We start from the raw sequence: 21,517 nt of genomic DNA, 5'->3' as shown, positions 1-21,517 counted from the left end.
TTGGGTCAGGTATTGAAAAGTCTCTTTAAAGAAGATTTATGACGGTTTTTATTCTATACTTTTCCTTTTTTCTTGTGTTGATAAATTACAGACGTTCCAAAATATCAGTAATAATAATAATAATAATAAATGTTAATTTAAATAATATGATGGCAAATGAATTACTCAACTAAAAATTTATAATTATATATTAATATAATCTTAAGCTAAGATATTTGAATATTTTACTGTATTTACACATATTTACATTATATTTTATTTGCATACACATACTTATATGTATGAATGTATGTATGTATGTATATATGGCAGAGGAGAGTGGTCCTAAGTCGGCACTCTATGTTAAGCCGGGACCCTCACGTTTTTCGGGGATGGCGCGCCCTTTGACTTAACCATTTCGTCGTATGCTACAAGAGTGTAAATATTTTAAAAAGTTCAATCAGTTGAGTGCGTGGGTTTTTGTGTGCTTTCACCTGATAAGGTCGATTTTTCGTTCAGATTCACAGAATAAAGTAATGATAACATTTGTTGTAGGACATTTTTTAGAGAGTTAAAGTTTTATTCAGACAACTTATCGTTTTTAAAAGCACATGTGTTGTCATGGAAAAACAAAAGAAAGTTTTGTCGATATTTGGTTAAAGTTCATCCTATAAAGTTAATTTTGGTTGCAGCGAATCTTTCATCAGAAATCGATGTAAAGTTTATGTTCTGTTTTTTCTGTGCTTGTTTCGTGTACATAAGAGTGTACATAAGCAGTGGTCCTGAGTCAGCACCAAACTGGTGGTCCTGAGTCTGCACTTTTTCTGTTGTTTTTATTATCATTATTGTTGTATTTTTTAATTCCATGTTACTCGTATCTTGTTGTTTTTTTAGTGTGATTGTGTTTTGACTGCATGTTACTTGTTTCTGGTAGGTGTCCGTTTATTTTCTGTGTTTTGAGATTGCATTTTCGCTGATTTTATTTTCTTGTAACGCACTTTCAAACACAAGAATTGAAAGCGTGACCCCCTTGTGCTTCGACGCGCAATGGGGGCTCAGGGTCAGGGAGGGGGGGGGGGTGCCTTATTGGGTAATCAGGACAAAAACTCTTGCTGTGCCGACTTATGACCACTCTTCCTCACATGGTCTTTGAATATTTAACATTATTTCCATAATTAGAGTATAGCTCACGTTTAAATTACAACAAAATATTTACATTAGGAACCCTGTTGCTATTCGTGAATTTTATCTTTAAATTATCTCCTAAAATACAAAACTTGAACAATTTGTAAAATATTGTATGTAGTTAATTACACAAATGCATTAATTTATTTGCAAGGAATGAATGTTTCATCAGTTATCAATTCACAAACCTAGATATTTCCACTTTTCACATATGACATTTCCAATTTTTAACTACATCAGCTCAAAACGATTTGATGTAATTACGGTCAATTTAAAATTTGCCATAAACTACAACTGACTAAAATAAAAAAATGAAATTTTACGGAAAATAGAAATAGAAAACAATGAAGGTACTTTTATGTGATTTTACATAATCGTAATTGTGTCCTCGGAAGAGAGGTTTTTACGAATAAGTCTGTCTATATGTCTGTCTGTATGTCTGTCTCTTTCCACAATAACTTTTGAAAAAATTAATCTATTAGTTTGGCCTTTGGTCCACTCGTTTAGTGTCCGAAACTAAAGGTTAAGTTCGTTAGTCAGCCATTTTGGATATAAATTCAAAAAGTGGGCACATTTTGAATATTTTCAAGACCACTTTTTCAAAAGTCAAAAATTCTCTGTGTGGATATGAAAAAAAGTCAAGACAAGAAAAATGTTGATTTTTGAATGCCCTGAAAGATTATCATAACAACTTTTTGAAATTTTTTGAAAAATTAAAAATTCAAATTTTGACAGCATACAAAATAATCGAAAAACCAAAAATTACAATTTTTTATTCAACAATAGACCGTATGTGACAAAAGTATGACAAAAAGTTGCAATAAAATGTTTAATTTTTAAACTGAAAAAAAACTTGTTTGTATTAGTAATTTTGCTTGCCTGAAGCTCTCTGAAATACGTACATTTTCAGTCACAAAAATAATTATACTCTTATCAGCCGCGAAGTGTTTATTGATGAAATTAATTTTTGAATAAAATATGAATTTTTTTAGTAATTTTCCATTTTTTCAGAACATTTCTTCAAATAATTAATTTAAAAAAAATATATATAAACCTACCAATAACAAAATACTTTCTTTGAATCCATTGTATGGACTGAGAAGAAAACACTGAAGCCCCGTTTAAGTTTACTCCTCCATATACTGTTGCGATTGGTTGACATAACATGGGAAGCTTGAACGGGCGGAGCATTCAGAACTTACTGGGGAGGTGAAAGTAAACCTAAACGAAAAACAACGCGTGAACTTACACGAGAGTGAACTTATCCGGGCGCAAACTGAAACGGGGTTTCAGTTTAACTGTGAATTTTTGCAGATTTTCATAATAAAAATAACATTGAGAAAAACCTCATTGACTTCAAAGTCCCACCTGGACCACGGAGTATTAATTAATTGTTATTCTCCTCTTCTTCGGGGAAGGTATGTCAGACAAGTTTTTAATTTATAGTGAGTTTATTTCTTAAATTAGCCGAATTTCCGCACTCTTGCCTAATTCAGAAAAGATAATTGCACCTCAGGAAATGGAATTGGTTCTTCTTTCCGCAACAGCTCTTTAATATATTTAAATTTTTTATTGAAATATTGCTTCCCATTTCCATATTCATTGCTCTCGCCGAGGTTATTGCGTGTCTGCAAACACCTCAGATACTGGCTGGAAAAAATAATAAAAAAGCATATTAATGTTAATGAAATTAAATAAATAAATTTTCCTCACAGACAAGTAGCTTTGTATTGTTTATAAAAGTTTAACTTTCAATTCATTTAACTTTGTGGCATTAAACAAACCTTCTTTTTAACTCAACGTCGTCAAAAATGGGAATGGCTAAACCACTCACAATTTTCGATGTGTTGAGTTTTTTACAGTTTTTGATGTCATTCAGCCCGATTTCATGTACCAGAGACTCCTCTGCCTATGTTCACTTGGAAAGAAAAACACTATGAAAAATTCAAAATCTCATTTTCATAAATTTCAAAAACCAAAAAAAAAACGTTCAAAAGCTTTGTAAACTATCCTACAATTATATTTTGAGCATCTAGAAAATTCATCGTCCTGAAATTGTCGGAAAAAAATGGAAAAGATTGTAGCAATTGAAATGGCCAGACTCTATTTTTTAAATGAGTTTTCGGCGTTTTCGTGAGGTATAGAAACCTAGTTATTAAAAACCCTCGTATATACAAAGGAACAAACCTTTCCAATTGGTCTTTGAGTCATCTATGATTACGGAATGTTTACCGTTATTTGTTAGACCATTACTCGTAACTCCAGCTGAGAATAAAATTACAAATATTTTATTAAATAAATTACATTAGAAAATTCCTGGAGCATTTTTAAAGGATTTGTTTGAAATTATACTATTAATGAAATTGCTAAAAACATCTCACTTGCTATAGAGGACAAAGATTTTTAAGTTCTTGAATAAGTCCATCTTTTGACTTCAAATCTTTCCTCTCGTTTTTCAGATGTTCTGCCAAGTGTTTTATTTTCTGCTGTAGGCTGGTAATAAGTACAGTTTTGTTCGTTTATTCTTCTAATTAAAATAATATTAATTTAATACACACATGTTACATATAAATTACGGTGGTCCAAAAATTCAAAGCAACATTTTTTTGCATGCTAGAGGGCAATGCCCCCCCCCCCCCATTCCAAATCTGAAAAAAGAAATTCCGTAATTTAAGATGTTTTAATTTGCTTATTTTAACAGGTGCCGGTTTTGACTTAAAGTTTCCAATGTAAAATGCATAAAGAAAAATAACTTTTTTGAGTTTTAGAATAATTTCTTAGGGTTTGAAAAAATAATACGGGAAATTATAAGGGCCTATAGAGAATTATCCAAAGAAGAATTTCATCTATCAGACGTATGGGTTTGATACCCCTAACACACCCCCACGGGTACCTGAAAACTAGCCTTAAAATCAAAAATGTCAATTCTTCATGAAATCGACCTTTTGAACACTGTATTCTCGTCTTTTTTTACTTAAAATTATTACTTAAATATTACTTATAAGTTGATTATTAATAAATTAATTAATAATCAGTAATTAATTATTAAAGATAAATATTCCACTCGACTAACAGTAAACATTTTTATTTAAAAATACGAAATTATTGAAACAAATTCTATTTGTTTAAATAATCGAAAATGAATGAACTAATTTTAATGAATATTCCACTAGACCAATAGTAATCATTTTTAGAGAAAAAACGAATTTACAAATAAAAATTATTGTAACAAATTCCGTTTGTTTAAACAATTAAAAAATAATTATCCAATGATAATAAATATTCCGCTAGACCAATAATAATAATTTTAAGTAAAAAAAACATAATACAGCGCTCAAAATGTTGATTTCATGAAGAATTGACATTTTTTGTTTTAGGGGTAGTTTTCGAGAATTCGTGGGTGGCTTAGGGGTGTCAAACTCATAGATGTCATTAATAGAAAAACAAAATTATATGATCAGAATAAATATAGATTTAAAAAATGTCTTACCAGTAGGTGGAACTGATACTTCTAGATCAGCAATAAATTTTCGTTTGTTCTTTTGTTTCCTCTTGTCTTGCCATCACTTGATACCGGTTCCTTAACCATTTTTAGAAACTTCGACTGCTAAGTGTCTTTTCCTCTGTATTTTTTACACTGGATAATTCTTTTTTTTCGGTGTAGAATGGTGCAACTTTTTGTTTATCACCATTGCTGTAACCAGAATTTGAATCTAAATTGCCTACAATTTATTGGCCTTGATTCTTTGTCATAGAATTTTTCACTTTATTAGAATTTTCCCCAGTATTTACTTGAGTAAGTGGCATGTTTTTCATGCTACTATTTTTATTATTTGATATAGTAAATAATATTTTTACTGCTCCGGAATTTTTTCTGTATTGCATTTTTTTTTATTTTGCTCTGCTGTGCACAGTGAACTGACGAAACAAGCTTTTCTCCTGCAGTTTTATCACCTTCCGAAATTTTGTCTAATGTTAAAAAAATTGGATTTACTGAATAGTGTGTTTTAAGAATATGATCGAGCCATAACAACGCAGAGCTTATTTTTTGGGCTTGTTAGTTCCTTCTGACAAATCCGAGCAATACAAAATAAACTTTGATGATTACTTGTAAAAATTCTCTACTTGAGATATCAAAAGATGTAAATTTCAAAACTATGAAATCAAATTCCGCTGCGTTTAAAATATCAGGAAGTTTGATATTCTGAGAGCTTCTCAAGCACCATTTTGAGTTGGAATCGTAGAGTGCTAACGATACAATTGTCTTTTTTTTGGTATCTTCTAGAGTGGTTAACCTGACCGGAAATTTTGAAAATGCACAAGATTGTGTAAAACCTTGATATATGGTTATTGGAACAGATTCACTTTTGACACAGAAAAATAAATCCGGGTAAATTATAAATACCGAAATTAAGTAGCCTGCATTCTTCATGGTTTTTGAGTGCAGGATAATTTCTATTGTTTAAACATTCAAATTCACTTTTGCGTGCAAAACTAGGCTTGAGGACTTCACAGTTCTATTCCTTTTTCTATATTAAATCGACCTCCGACAGCCGCTAACTATATATATGAACTATCCGGTATTTCCAGTGCTTCTGCGCATGCTTGGGCACTTCCACCTTATCTTTCCTCTACGATTCAACATGGTAATTCATTGCGTAATTCCATCGTGGGTAATTCTGTGGACATTTTCGCAATTCATATAGATTGTAAACATATATGAGAAAGTGTCCATGCTATGAACAATTATTGCAAAACTACCATTGCCGATAAATATATGGTTTACGTGTTTTAAAATTTTATTAATTTTGAATTGGGAACTGTCCATATAATGCGTTACAAATTTGATAAAGAGGGATGTGGGGCTGTCGAAATGAACGAGGGGCCATTTAGTCTGAAGTCAGATGAATCTTTGTCGAAAATAGCATTTGATTTCATATGAGTTAATTTCGGATTTCATTCGATTGCTTCTTTCTTGTAAGCTGAATGTGAGATCAATAGCAACATGTCACTAATTTGAATGAACATTCGCTGAAAGTCCATTGACTGCTGTCGACTCCCAATATTCTAAGAGGCCGAAATAATCAAAAGAATAGTTTTATATGAAAAACGTGCAATATTAAACATCGATAATTTTAACACCTTTTCCAGTCTGTTCAGGGAAAACGTTACGGAAAATTCCGTAACCATGGACAGTGGCTGATAAAATATATATTGAATAATATGTGCACTTATATGAGTATTTGCACTAAGAAAGGGAGATTTATTTAAAAAATTTACTGAATTATTACGCAATATATTGTCAAAACATCTCTGGAAATACCGATTACGGCAAAAGTCGTGACACATACGTGACGCACCTCGGGAACTACTGATTGCCGTAATTCCAGGCCTATATTCTGTATTGCAATATGATAATTTTAATCAGTTTATTGACCCTTTTTTTAACGTGTCTGGGTAAATCACCCATCAGACAGTATACATATTAACATTTCCTTAGAATATATGCTGCAGACACTTGCAACCAGTAAACGTTGTTAACGTTTTTTTTACTCATATGATTTGTTTGAAAAAGTTTCAAATTTCATAAATTTAAGGAACATAATTTAGACGCTAAGAACGACTACTAAATAAAACCCACTTTAGCTGAACATCGATTTTTACAGTTACTTGTACTGGAGGTTTTGGCCTATAGATAAATGTTAGAAACATATAAAGAAATAAATTTTATTTTGCCACAAAAGGTGGGTAAAGTTGAGGTGATTGATGAGAAATGATTACTACCACTGTGTAAAGCTCATTTGGTTTTTTCTTTCTCCTAATAAATGAAATAATGGTGAGGATTAAACTCGTATTTAATGTGTCGTGTGATTTTTCATACTAAAAGATCATTCACAAAATTAAATTTTTATTAAGTTTGCGATAAGTTTCTTAATTTTTCTGGTAAACATACAAAAATTTACGGTAAATTTCAAGATATTTAGCAGGTAATTTTCATAAATTCCATTTCCTAAGTTACTTATTTACTTTTTATTAACTTTACACTCATCCAAGAGCATTCTTTTTGAATACATGAAAGTTGTATATGAATTTTAAGCAAAATAAATTCTAAATTTATTTAAATTTTATTTTATTTAAATTTTATGCTGCTGTCATTTTTAAATTGAGTAATTTTTATTTAAATCGTCCAACAGTTTACAATGTTCTTTCAGAGTGAAAACTTCAAAAGTTGAATTAATTAACTTCAATAAATTAATAACTTAACTTAGTTATCAGTTATACGTATAAAATTACAGTATAATCATAATGACAATTAGAAAAGTTAGAAATTGATATGCCAAATGTGAGCAGAAAAGTTGAAGCTTGTATGGATTCGAAATTTACTTTGTTGCCAAAATTGTAGTGCCCGAAAGTTTATTATTTTTACCTCGAATGCTTGAAACAGAAAGCCTTGAATAGTTTGAATTTCTGACGACTAAATTTAAACTTTGAACGTCACAACTGTTATTGGTCTATTTTAAAGTTATTTAATTTGTAAGTAAAATTATTCAATTTTGATGCCTAATTAACAATTATACAATTATTGATTTTCAAAAATTCGCTTAAGTTTAACATTTATTTGGAAGTTTTGAAAATATTCCAACTTGATTTAAAACTTAAAAGGATTTCAAAGAATTTTTTGATGCTATTCAAGGATGTTAAGATGTTTTAGGATAATAAAAACGATTGCTCGAAATTCCTGTGAACATTACAAATGATTATTAATTTCGAAAAAATCGATTGAAGATGATCTTTTATTATGAATGATTAATTTCAAAAGAAAATGTTTGAAGCATTTTTATATAATTAAAAAAAATAATGAATAATTTATAACCTGGGGAAACTTAAAATAATTTTTTAATTTAAAAAGGTAATTTGAAAAGAATATTTAAATGATTGCAAAAGAAACACCGATTTTGATAACTGAATAACAATTGAACAATTGTTAACTTTTTACAACATAAAATAAATGTTTAATTATTCGTATTTTCTTAAGTAGTTCTGAATTTTACAAAAATAACAAATAGAATTATTGTTAACAAATAAATATTGAAAGTTGTAATTAAAAAGGTAAATTTTCTACTGAAAGAAAACGAATTTTTAACAAAATTTTCAAATAAAAAGTAATTTTAACCAAAAATGTAATACTTAAACTTTTAGATAAAGAAATTGAATTTCCAACAATATAGTTATATTCGCGCTCGTTCTCTGCATTTCTCCCGCAATTGTACATAGACCTTTCAAAATTAAAGATCAACGAATCGACAACTGCAATTTTGCGATTGTGGATTCTCTTTTGTTAAAGCTCTTTCGGCTTCAGCGAATACATTTTCACCACGTATCTCGTGCTTCGCACTCGATTATTCTCAAAATGTCAAATTTTCTACATTATATGGTCAATACTTTGATATCAAATATAATACATTCTTTGTGTACCTCTTCCTGGTATTGGGTATTTAGATTTTGGAAAATAAAGTATAAATTGTATTTATCATGATTACTTTAATATTTGTTTCTTATTTTGCGTTAAATTTCATTCTTAGTTGCGTTGAAAAATGTATCATTTTAATCAATTTATATAATTATAATTCATTATATGCATGGAAATTGAAAGAGTATTATTCTTATCGCCTTGTTTATATATATATTTTTTTCATTCTTATTTTTTACAATTAAAAAAAACTACGCTTCCTAACAAAAAAATGTTCGTAAAAAATTTTTTAATTTTTTCTGCTTAAATAAATTTGGTCTCACTTATTCTCGTAGCTTGTATCGTTGTACTCAAATATAATTTTGCTATTTTCAATGTTGTTTTTCAAAAATGAAACAAAAACTACTTATTCTACAAAAAAATAATTCCTGAAAAATTTGCTAGTCTTTTTTAGGTGCACAATTTTTGTCAATCTATCTCTTTTCGTATCTTGCTTTGTTTTCCACAAAATGGAGTTGTTGCTTTTTCATTAGTTTTTTTGTGATAAAAATTTGTATTTTCGATTTTTTGTTAGCAAAATTTCAAATGTTGTTTGAACAATCTTGTAGGACCTTACAAAAGAAACTTTTTTCTTTTCTTGACTTTTTCCATTGCACGCTTTGTTTGGCTTCAGATGTTAATTTTCGTTTGGTTTTTTGGATTCTTCAAAAAAAGCTGGCTAACGCACTTGTCCTTTCTTTTCATATCCTTCATTCATTTTTCACATAAAACCAATACCTTCTCATTAGGATGAGAATGTAAAAAGCGAAATTTTCAAAAAAATAATTGAATTTTCAGTCACAGAGATGAATTTTCAACCAAAGTAATGAATCTTCAACCAAAAAATTGACATTTTTACTTTCAGCAAAAAAGATGATTAAATAAAACATGAATAGTTTATATTCCGACCAAACAAGAGTTTAAAGATTTAGATTTTAAATAAAAAACAGTTGAATTTGAACAAAAACAACGAACCATTAATTAAATACTTAATTTTTAAATTTTGAAGAATTAATTTAAAAACAATTATATTATAAATTGAACATTTAATGTTGCATCTAAAGTAACTAATTTGCAAGTAAAAAATAGTATGTTACCAAAAATGAAATTGTTCAATTTTCAGTCAGGAAGATAATTTTGAACCTAAAAGGAGGTTTAAACAAAATACTTTCGTTTCAATAAAGAATAATTCATTGTCAACCAAGAAGATGGATTTTCAAACAAGCAGATCATTTTTATATTAAAAACTAGAAATTTCAAATAAAAAATTAATTTTTGACAAAAAAATATATTTTTAAACAAAGAAATTAATTTTCAACCAAAATGAATGAATTTAAAAACAAGAAAAATTGAAAAACAAGTTATTTTTCAAACACATAGTTAAATTTCCAAACTAAAAAGATCAATTTCTAAGAAAAGAAAAACAAATTTTTATGAACTGGTTAAATTTTTAACCAACATTTGATTTCTTAACCAAAAATATGAATTATTAAGCATCAAGATTAATTTTAAAACAAAAGGGATGAATTTTCAATTATATACATATATCTCTATTCAAAAGGTTCATTTTTAAACTAAAAGTGGCGAATTTTTAACAAAAAACTTGAGTTTAATTTTCCATTTATCAATTTTTAATGAAAAAACTGATTTTCACCATAGGGTTTATTTTAAACCAAAGAGATGAATTTTCAACAAGTAAAGTAAAATGGAATAGTTGATATTTAAAAAAAAAACATATTTTAAATTAAAATCCGTTGAATTGAACCAGAAAGGAAGAATTTTTAACAAATCAGTTTTCCACTAAAACTAAAACGAAAACAAATAGAACACAAATTTTCAACAAAATAGTTAAATTTTTGATTAAACAGAAGAAACTTCAACTTATATAATTTTAGTAAAAAACAGTTGAATGCAACCAAAATAAAGAAGACGATTTTTCTCCAATGCAGTTGGTTTTTTAATTTGAAAAATAATTGCTTCTAGTTGATGATTGTTCTAGTTAATAATACAATTATTTTTGGTTGAAAGTTGAACTGTTTGTGGAAAATTCATTCTTTTAGGAGAATTAATGCTTTCAACTGAAAATTTAACTATTATGTTCGTAGTTAAAAATGCATCCACTTGGTTGATAATTCATGTATTTTGTTGAAAGTTCTACTTTTTGGTTGAAAATTCATCTGTTTTGGTTGAGGATTCAACTGTTTTGTTAAAAATTTAACTGTTTTGCAGAAAAGTCATCTTTTTCGCTTGAATCTTTAAAAAGTTGATAGAAAACTTGAAGATTCGGTTAAGAATGTAACTATTGTTTGAAAATGTAATTATTGAATAGAAAGGGTAGAAATAAAGAAATTAAAAATTAGGTTACAATTAAACAGGGATGACATTGACAGTTCGACCGAAAAATCCAAAACAGACATTGAACATCTAGAGAAGACAGTACAATCTCTGCAAAAAGACAGAGTAATCCTGCAGAAGAAAATTTCAGATTTGAATAATGAAAATAAAAAACTCCTAGAAGAACATTTAAAAAATTATGCATTGGAGGAGGTGAAAATATTGGAGAAGGAAAATTTCCAACAAAGCAGGCAATTTGGTAAAAGTGAAACAGGTATTGTAGTATTGTTATTATTTTAAATTATTAAAATCTGAAATTGAATTTCTCTATGATTATTTTTGTTTTGCACGGAGAGAAATTCCGAGAATTTAATTCACAGAACTGCTCTTTGAGTTTATCACACCTTTGGTGCGAGAAATAAGATCTCGCAACCCTTGCTTTTAAAGCAAAGAACGATACTTTAAAATCATGGGTTCCGAGATCTCAGTTCTCGCGCCAAACGTATGATAAAATCAAGGAGCATTTTCGTGAATTAATCTCTATAAATTCCTCTCCGTCCCGTGCAGAAATATCAATCTGGCCCCGGTCGGGACACCCGATCGGTGCCCCATTGGTGCCTGATCGATACACGATCAGTCTCATTATTATCCATTTATTAATTTCACGAATGGAGATTAAATATAAGTAAACTTGAAACTATCGAATGATCATCTCCTTTCAAATACCACCTTAATATTTTGAATTTCAAATTAAGTTATTTTAGGTTGAAAATAAAGTATTACAGGCACGAAAAGAAGAGGTTTCAGACTACAAAATTTAATTATACTTTTAAAAAACGTAAGATTATTGTAGATGGCATCAGTTTCAAGGAAAAGGGTTTTTTTTATTGAAAAAATGGACAATAACCAGAAATATTTTAATGCACAATTTTAATTTCTTGAAAAAAAGGTGCCTATAAAACTTCTTAACAAATCAGAAAAAGTTTTTTCGCAAAAAGATTCCCTACAACTTGACATTTTCGAATGTTTAAAAAAAATCATCGGGAAAGAACCTATAATTTACGATTTATTAACATTTTTCTGCAAATAAATTCGATTTTCTGTCAATTGCATTACTTCTTGAAAAATTCGAGAAGGTGGTTGTAGATAATATTTTCGCAAAAAAATTGAGCTATAATATATCAGATCGTTTTATTTTTTCAAGTCTCTTGAGAAGCAATATAGACAAAACAACTTTTAAAAAATGAAATTTTTTGAATTAAATATTCCTGTTTATTTTAAATATTATTTACAGAATATGCATTTAATTAATTTTTATAATTATTAATTAATTTCGAGCTAATGGACATTTTTATAAGTTAAAATGTCATTATTTATAATAAAAAAGAAAAATAACTTTGTTGGGCATTTTAAACTTCGCGCCAATAGCAACCAATTAGTTGCCGAATTCGACGCATGCGCAGTTGAGTAACTAGCTCTTGTTGGAATCCCTACACAATTGGCATTTTGCATTTTGATTGTGCTACTTGATTCTGAAATTCAGATTATAAAAATTTTTCCTTAATGTATTTCTGTAATGAATTTATTAATAATACAGAATCAAAGTTTCAATAATAGAATCGATTGTATCTCATATTTTATTCTCAAAATCTAAAAACCTGACAATTTCGTGCATACTGCAATACATTTCTTGTCAATAGATTTGATCATTCTAACTCTACATTAAATCGGAAAACCTTGATTTCTTAAATAATAATTGAAAACAAAAGTACTTCATAAATTTCATCATATAATAATATTTGACTCATCTAATGGTAAATATACTAATTTTACCTGAAATAATTTAACTAATTACTAATTTATTTGAGGTTAAGTTTCAATGAATTCGCAGAGTGTAATTACTTACTCTCATCTTCCTCGTACTGGTTTCGAGGTATACTGGCTGATGTTTGGTACCTTCGAACACGTGGCTTACTCGCCTTATTCATTTTTAATCATTGATATAATATTATAAGCGAGTAGTATGTATACTAATTTCAATGCTCTATCAGAAAACATCAAGCAGCACTAATTCTGCGAGCACATGGAGATGGCGTTTCAGTAGGAAATCGGTCGGGCCACAGAGTTCTACCGATCAGGGTCAGATCGAGAAATCCGATCAGAGCCATATCGGTAGTACGTTTGAAATCGGGCGATTTCTGCACGGGGTGTAGCGAGCTTAAAAAAAAATCATGACCGTTTATTTAAGGCTAATGAGAACATAAACGGGGTAAAGGCACTTATAGAAAAAGATTATTTTGGGTGAACCTGAACCAATCTATTTAGAGTATTAAATTTTCCAAACAGGGAAAGAAACAATCTCAACAATTTTAATGCATTTCTAAAATTGCTAATATTTAATAGATTCTTTTCACAAGAATTTAAATAAATAGATTTTTTTGGATAAATTGAGTTAAACTCATTTGGATTCAGTTAAAAGAATTGATTATAAACTACATTTTGATTGATCCAAGCAAATATTTTGGTTGCTCCAAGCAAAACTTTTGGTTAATTCAAGAGAATATTTAACTCATTTCAAATAAGTGTTTTTGCTGATATAAGAAAAGATTTTGGCTGGTTTAACCAAAACGGGTAGTTCATCTAACCATAAAGGACGCAGCCCAATTTACATTGTAAATAGCGCCCCATGTAATTCTGTAATCTTGAGTGAATTATTTATAAGTTTAATTAATTACAAAATATTATAAGAAGAGACAATTCCATGGCAAGCCATTTTCAATATGAACTGTGCATAATCCTTTCTTTATTTGATTGAAAAAATCGTTCTGTTGTTTGATCACAAACATAATCACGCAATCTTAGGCAATCAAACAAATTCAAATAATCTTGCGTGTTTTTTATGTAATCACTTTATGAATTCCGTATCAGGATCCCTTATTTTTCTCAAACGGATTACATTTTTATGTTCATTATTTTTAAGATGCTTTCAAAACAATAATTTGCTTGAATCAACCAAATATTTCTCTTGATTCTAGTGAAATTGTCTCTTAAACTATTTGGTAGATTCAAACGAAATATTATGCTGTATAAATAAAATTTGTTCTAAAATCAACAAAACCATTCAACCGAAAACTTTGGTTGATTGGGGCAAATGAATTTTGTCAACTAAACAAATATGAATATTTCATTTTTGCACGGAGAGAAATTTCGAGAGAATAATTCACGGAACTACTCTTTGAGTTTATCACACCTTTGGTGCTAGAAATTTTATTGATTGAGGCGAATGAATTTTTTCAACTAAACAAAGTTTTGTCTATTTAATTGAAATTTTTTCTAAAACCAACCAAATGTGGTCAACAAAACTATTTTGTTGAATAATGGACCCGAGTGGGGGCTTTACATTATGAATTAAAGTTATTTTTTTAATTTTTAGTATGGCATCTGTCTGTCTGTCGTTGTCGTCGCTATCATCTGTATATACCTTTAAAAGACCAATCGGATTTAGTTGCGCTTTGGAATACATTTTTAGGGACCAAAAAGAAATATCGAGTTCGTTAACCAGCATTTTTTTTACTAATGATTCTGGTTTAAACGACAAAACATGTTATAAAAATTTCCATTTATCGGGGAAACTATGCATGATAAGAAAAAAGATGAATAGCCTGCAATAGGGTTGTTTCGCGATTTTCGATAAAGTAATTTTTTAAAACATAATTTTAATCTGAATCGAAGGCGCATTATAATTTTTTTTTGTGTCGGTCAACAGAAAAAAATTATTAAAAATTGAAGGCGGTAAAACACTTATTCAAATTGATGTCACGTGGGTGTCACGTGACTCAGAGGTTCTCATAATTATCTATCAATGTGACGATACGAAACTCATGATAATGAGGTTAGCCACGTTCTGCTGTCAATTCAGACTATTTTAATTTGATAGCTTTACCTGTTAAGGATTATGTGACAAAAAAAAAGTTATCTTGATGTAATATTTGGTTTAAGAGTCAGTAGTATGTTGAAGCAAAACAGTAAGTGCAATTATTAATTCATTTTAAAATCGTATATATTTACGAATTGTTCAGTAAACATCATGACTACATTTACGTACTTTTTCAATAAATTCTTAATACATACCATAAATATATCTATTTTAGGTAGATTTTCTCAATTGGTTTTTACGGAACCCTCTTTTGACATTTTTTTAAACAATATTTTGCGACTTCTATTTTCGATGTGCACATAACCAAAAGAAAACATCGGTAGAGAAAAACATATTTAAGAATTACTGACACGTGAACTGTGATTGGTGGAAAATGCGACCCCTTTGACGTCAAAGGGGCCCTCTAATCGACATCATGATAAAAAATTCATATTTCAACATTAAATTAAAAATAGTAAACAATATGTAAAAAATATTTCATGGGCGTTTTTATAATTAGAATTTTATATACTATAAGATCCATTTATTGGAAAAATGATATCTGACTTTGGAAACAACACTATTGTGGTCTTAAGGGCATGTGACACAGCTAAATACCTATATTACCGACCTCACTTTTTCAGTTCACTGAATGTTTTTTTGAACCCAAGAACTTTTTTTGTAAATAAAATATCGAGCTGAAACTTTGGAAGATGTATTAGAGTACAATAAAGTACGTTTAGTTACTGCATTTTGGTAGGAACTTTACAGAAAATTATTTCATCTTTTTTCTGAACCTCAACATTTTTTGAACGTTCGAACCTATTTTATACATAAAATATCGGTCTCAAACTTTAAGAAATTCAAGAGCCGAAAGAAAACTACGTTTAAGTACAAAGCTTAATAACAAAAGATGTAAAAAAATATATTCCAACAATCAATTCCAACGGCATCAGCCGGTAACGTTGTACACGAAAATATGAAACCTGGCGGCCACTAGACGAGGCTCTAGAGAGTTCGTATTTTCTTGTACAACGTTACCGGCTGATGCCGTTGGAATTGATTGTTGAAATATATTTTTTTATATCTATCATTATTAAGCTTTGTACTTAAACGTAGTTTTCTTTCGGCTCTTGCATTTCTCAAAGTTTGAGACCGATATTTTACGTATAAAAAAAGTTCGAACGTTCAAAAAATGTTGAGGTTCAGAAAAAAGATGAAATAATTTTCAGTGAAGTTCCTACCAAAATGCAGTACCTAATCGTACTTTATTGTACTCTAATACATTTCTTAAAGTTTCAGCTCGATGTTTTATTTACAAAAAAAGGTTTTTAGGTTCAAAAAAACATTCAGTGAACCGAAAAAGTGAGGTCGGTAATATAGGTATTTAGCTGTATCACATGCCCTTAAAAGTGATCTAAAAAATTTGTTCTTTAAACAATTTTTGATAGGACGCTTAGTTTTCGTTTTATTCATAGAAAGAAACCATTAAAAACAACCAATTTAATTTTTCGACAAACAAAGCAAGCTGCGAAAGAAACGAATAAATAAATAAAATTCTTCAAAAAAGAGCTACAAATTTCTAATTAATTATTTTTCGATAGGACGCGTAATTTTTTTCATTTGCAACAAATAACATTAGCAATAAAAAATTTAATTTATGGAAAAAACGAGGCAAGGTACGAAAAAAAAATAATAAACGAAAGTTGTTAAGATATAAAATGTTCACAAATTTTTTATTAATTTTTTCTTCATAGGACGCGTAGTTTTTGTTTTAATCGTAGAAAATACAACAGAAAATCTTTTTTTTTAACAAACGAGAGAAGATACGAAAAAAATGATCAGACAAAAGTTGGTCAGCCTGAAGAGAGCTACAGTTTTGGTACAAGTGATTTTTTGATAGAATGCGTAGTTTTTTTATTAATCGTAAAAATAAGATTGAAAATAATGAAAATTTAATTTTTGGAAAAAGCGATGAAAGATAAGGAAAAAAATGAATAGAATGAAGGGATTTACTTTTTAAAAAACAGCTACACACTTGTTCTTATTCGTTTTTTGATAAGACGCGCAATTTTTTTTAATCGTAAAAAATTACATTAAAAATAAACAATACAATTTTTGGAAAAATGGCAAATAGTGCGAAAAAAAATAATAAAAAAAAGTTATTCAATAAAAATATGTCTACAAATTTGTTTTAAATGTTTGTAATAAAAATACATTAAAAATATAAAAATATAACTTTTTGGAAAAACAACACTAACTACCATAACATTTTATTTCACCATACTTTTCGTCTAAACTTATTTTTTGTTTAAATTATAAAAAATAATATTGAAAATAAACAAATTAAATTTATGAAAAAATTGCACAAGATACAATAATATGTTCAACAGCAAAATTGGCTTTTTTATAGGATGTGCACTTTTTATATTTTCATCACCTTAAGTTTCTTAAATTGATGGTCAAGTTTGTTAACCAGACATTTTGGATACAAATTCAAAAAGTAGGAGCATTTTCAAAATATTTGAGACCACTTTTTTTTAGGATTTCAAAATTGAATGTACGGCTATGCATATTATTCCGTGTGGAAATTTGTTCATGGGCCGTAGCGGGCTCAATTCTGGGTCAAGCTAGAATGAAACGCTAAATATGGCCGGGGCCTGGCTCGATCGCTAGGCTCGATCGCCGAGCCTGGTCCTGGCTTGACTCTGGGGCTTGACTTCTTAGGAAGGTTTGTTTTTCTTCTATAAAAAATTGATCAAATCTGAAACCATCCATTTTATGCGTATCGCACATCTTGTTGCTACTTTTTCAGTATAAACTTGATGAAATTAAAAAAAAAACGTTCATCCAGAACGCCAAGTTGAAGAAAAAACTAATGATAGAGTGTCAAGCAGGGAAGCATTTGACGTGGAAAATATAAATTGAAAACTTCCCTGGCGGACAGAAGGAACCGAATGGAGCCTCTATAAAGTACCCGTAAAGACCCCATTCGGTCCCCTTTTAAAAAACTTGAAAAAACAGCAAAATCAACTCTTGAATTGTTAAAATTCGGATTCTACGTTAAAATTCGCTGTAGAAGGTCACGGAATAATCGCAATTATTCTTTTTGCAACGGTAAAAAGTTTAAAAAGATAAAAGACGTATAACGTTTGTTGACTGCTACTCACAGGCGATGCCTTTCGAGTGTAGCAGTCAACAGGCGTTATATGTCATATCTTTTTAAACTTTTCACCGTTGCAAAAAAAAAACTATTGCGATTATTCCGCGACCGTCTATAGCAAATTTTAACGTAGAATCCGAATTTCAACAATCTAAAAGTTGATTTTGCTGTTTTTTCGAGTTTTTTACAGAGGAATCGAATAGGGTCTTTACGGGTACTTTGTAGAGGCTCCATTCGGTTCCTTCGGCCCGCCAGGGCTGCTAAACTTCAAACGCATCGCCTGTAAGTAGCAGTCAACAGGCGTTATATGTCTTAGATTTTTTTAAACTTTTTACCGTGGCAAAAAAAACTTTTGCGATTATTCCGTGGATTGCACGAAAAATAATGAAAAATCGAAAATTCCATTTTGCGATCAAACTATGCATAATACGAAAAAAACAACAAAAATTGTGTACTCAAAAAAAGATCTACAAATTTCTTATGAATTTTTTTTACATTCTCATCATATATGATTGAGAAAGTATTATAATTGTCGGAAATTTGATATCACACTTTTTCAACGGATCTCCACGTTTCGAGACTCCCTGAATCCGAAAATCAGGTTTTCACGATGTCGCTGTCTGTCTGTCCGTCCGGCCGTCCGTCGGTAACACGATAACTCTCGAAAAAATTAACGAATCAAATTCATCTTTGGCATACTTTTTTTAGGTCCTAAAAGAAAGAACGAGTTCGTGAACCAGCCATTTTTGATAAAAATTCAAAAAGTGAGCGCATTTTGAAAATTTTTGACACAACTTTTTTCTGAATTTGAAAATTCTATGTACGGATATTTATAGTATTAAAAAGAACAAACAATTTATCCTTACGACTTTTTTCGATAAAAAGAAAATTCTCAGAGTTATAGCGTTTTCAAAATTTTTCTAATCCACCGAAAATCAAAATTTTAAACCGAAAAACGCACGATATGAAAAAAAGTCAAGAAAAGAAAAACATTTCTTTTTGAAAGCCCTACAAAATTATCATAACCAATTGTTGGATTTTCTTGAAAATTCAAATTTTGATAGCACAAAAAATAATGGAAAATAAAAAATTCCATTTTGTGGACAAACTATGTAGGATACGAAAAAAGATGAATTAACAAAAATGGTTATCCCAAAAAAGATCTACAATTTCGTTAAGAATCACTTCTTGATAGGACGCGTATTTTTTGTTTTATTCGTGAAAAATAACGTTGAGAAAAAATAAACTAAAAAAATGTGTGTAAAAACGCCGAAAGTTTTGAGAAAAAAAATCCAACAAAACCTGTTTACAAATGTCTGTCGGAAATCGAGCGCGCAGCGCGAGTGTCACGATGAGAATGTGTACCTCAAAGCCTACAGAGCTTTGAGATACTTAATTTTTGACTATACTTAATTAAGTAGACAATTCAGAATATGAAGACGCATATAAATACTGCCACCTAAAAGAGATCTTTTTGATAAAGTTTTTTTCAAGTATTCCAAATGCAAAGAATAAATATCCGAGCGCGAAGCGCGAGGTGCAATTATATTCGAGCGCGAAGCGCGAGGTAACCTATTATCGAGCGCGAGATTCAACCGTCCCGTTTCCTAGGCGCGCTCAAACTTACGAGCCGCGCGCGTAGCGCGCGACGAGAATGTGCCCGCGGGGCGGGCAGATTTTTTTTATAGGAAATGTAGTTTTTGTTTTATTCGTAAAAAACAATATTAAAAATAAAAACATTATATTTTTAGAAAAACGACACAGGCTACGAAAAAAATAATAAAATTAGAGTTGTTCATAAAAAAGAGCTACAAATTTTCTACAAATATTTTTTGGATAAGTTTCGTATTTTTGTTTTATCCGTAAAAACAACATAGTAAATGAAAAAATTGAAATGTTGGAAAACGATACAAGATAAGAAGAAAATTGAATAAAATGAAGTTGCCTATCCAAAACAGAGTGAAAAATCATTCAAATTTGTCATCAATGAAAATTTAATGCCGCATCTTTTTCTCCCCTTAAAAAAAGTTGTAGCTGTTTTATTTTTCGACTTATTTACGAAAAACTGTTTTTTTTCTCTGAATAAAATATTAGTTATAATAATTATAATAAATAACTAATAAAATATTAGTTAGGTACAAGTGTGTCTCACAGTCAGCCGAATTTTTGTAACTAAAAATACAGTAAATATAAAAATCATTGTTTATTAAGTATAAAACAGTAGTTTTCAATGTATAAATTGATATTTTGGTGCTAATGATAATAATTATGTTACATCTCTCCGTATTAAAAAATGATTAAATCTACTTTATTCCTCGTCCGATGAGATAATTGAATCTTCAACTGATTTATATATTTTAATTTTTTTTCATGGTATTTTTCAAGTATATTAGGCAAAAATCAATTGATGAATTTATTATTAAATATCGCATTTCTGCTACATTTAAGAACATTTATTTTCCACAAATTTTCATGCTTCTTTCGTTTTTTACCATTAGTAGATTTCAAATTATTTTCCATTTTGCAATGGGATAACTGCACTATATTTATATCGTAGAATTTTGTATAGCTATTAGGATAATTTAATCAAACAATTTTTATATATCATCCCATAATAATTTAACGATGTGCTCTGCTAATCGGAACAGACTTAACTAAACTGATATATTTTATTTTTAGTAAAGAAACAACCTAAAAGCGTATGTAAGTATATTGACAAATAGAGGTCAGACGAAGGACACGCCAAATACAAAATAAAGAAACGTAGAGAGATTGTTTATTTTTAGGACTTTTATGAAGTTCATGTTTCTGGAAATAGCAACATTTAAATATTTTCATCAGAGAAATCGAATTATTTATTATAAAACATGGTTTTCTATATTTCTCATATTTTAATTACAAAAACTCGGCTGACTGTGAGACACGCACTTGTACCGAACGGCGGGCTAGCGGTTTACCGGCCAGCCCGCAGTCTACGCGGGAGAAAATCCACTGGGCCAGAAAATTAAAACATCAACAGTTTGTTAAGTAATATTCCAATTGAGATAAAAATTTCCAGAAAATTTCCTTGAACCTTTCTGAACAACTTTCTCACTGACAGTTTTTGCTTGCTCAGAATCCGCTGGACTCCCGAAACGTTGGAAGTTTTTTGTGAACAAATTATACACCGTCTCGGAAAAAAATTATTAACAATTTTTGTAATAAACATTTTGAACTCTTTCTAACGTCATTCGTCGCAGATCATAATAATGCATATTTCTGATCATTTTTGTCACAAAATATTTAAAACTTCCCATTTCGTTGCGAGTTGAAGTGACAAAATGCAAAATATTTTATTAAGAGAAAAAACAGTTTTTCGTAAATAATTTGAGAAATATGAAAACTAAAACTTTTTTCATGGGTAGAAAAAGATTCGATTTTAAATTTTCAT

At 29.4% G+C, this 21,517-nt stretch overlaps 1 long non-coding RNA gene across 2 annotated transcripts; it reads right to left on the bottom strand.

Annotated features, from left to right (window-relative positions):
- Positions 1 to 1,856: 1,856 nt before the first annotated feature.
- On the bottom strand, positions 1,857 to 5,694 carry LOC117172017. Of its 2 annotated transcripts, XR_004466950.1 has the most exons (6): positions 5,570 to 5,694; positions 4,655 to 4,858; positions 3,546 to 3,812; positions 3,352 to 3,429; positions 2,949 to 3,082; positions 1,857 to 2,814 (listed from the first exon to the last, which is right to left on the bottom strand). It is a non-coding gene; the product is annotated as an uncharacterized LOC117172017 (long non-coding RNA). The 2 variants fall into 2 exon arrangements; XR_004466949.1 differs by having other exon boundaries at positions 4,655 to 5,694.
- Positions 5,695 to 21,517: the final 15,823 nt, after the last annotated feature.

This window comes from Belonocnema kinseyi, chromosome 4 (genome assembly GCF_010883055.1).
Source record: "Belonocnema kinseyi isolate 2016_QV_RU_SX_M_011 chromosome 4, B_treatae_v1, whole genome shotgun sequence".
Lineage (NCBI taxonomy): Eukaryota > Metazoa > Arthropoda > Insecta > Hymenoptera > Cynipidae > Belonocnema > Belonocnema kinseyi.
The sequence above is the reverse complement of the archived record's forward strand: the minus strand, read 5'-3'. Positions and strand labels throughout refer to the sequence as shown.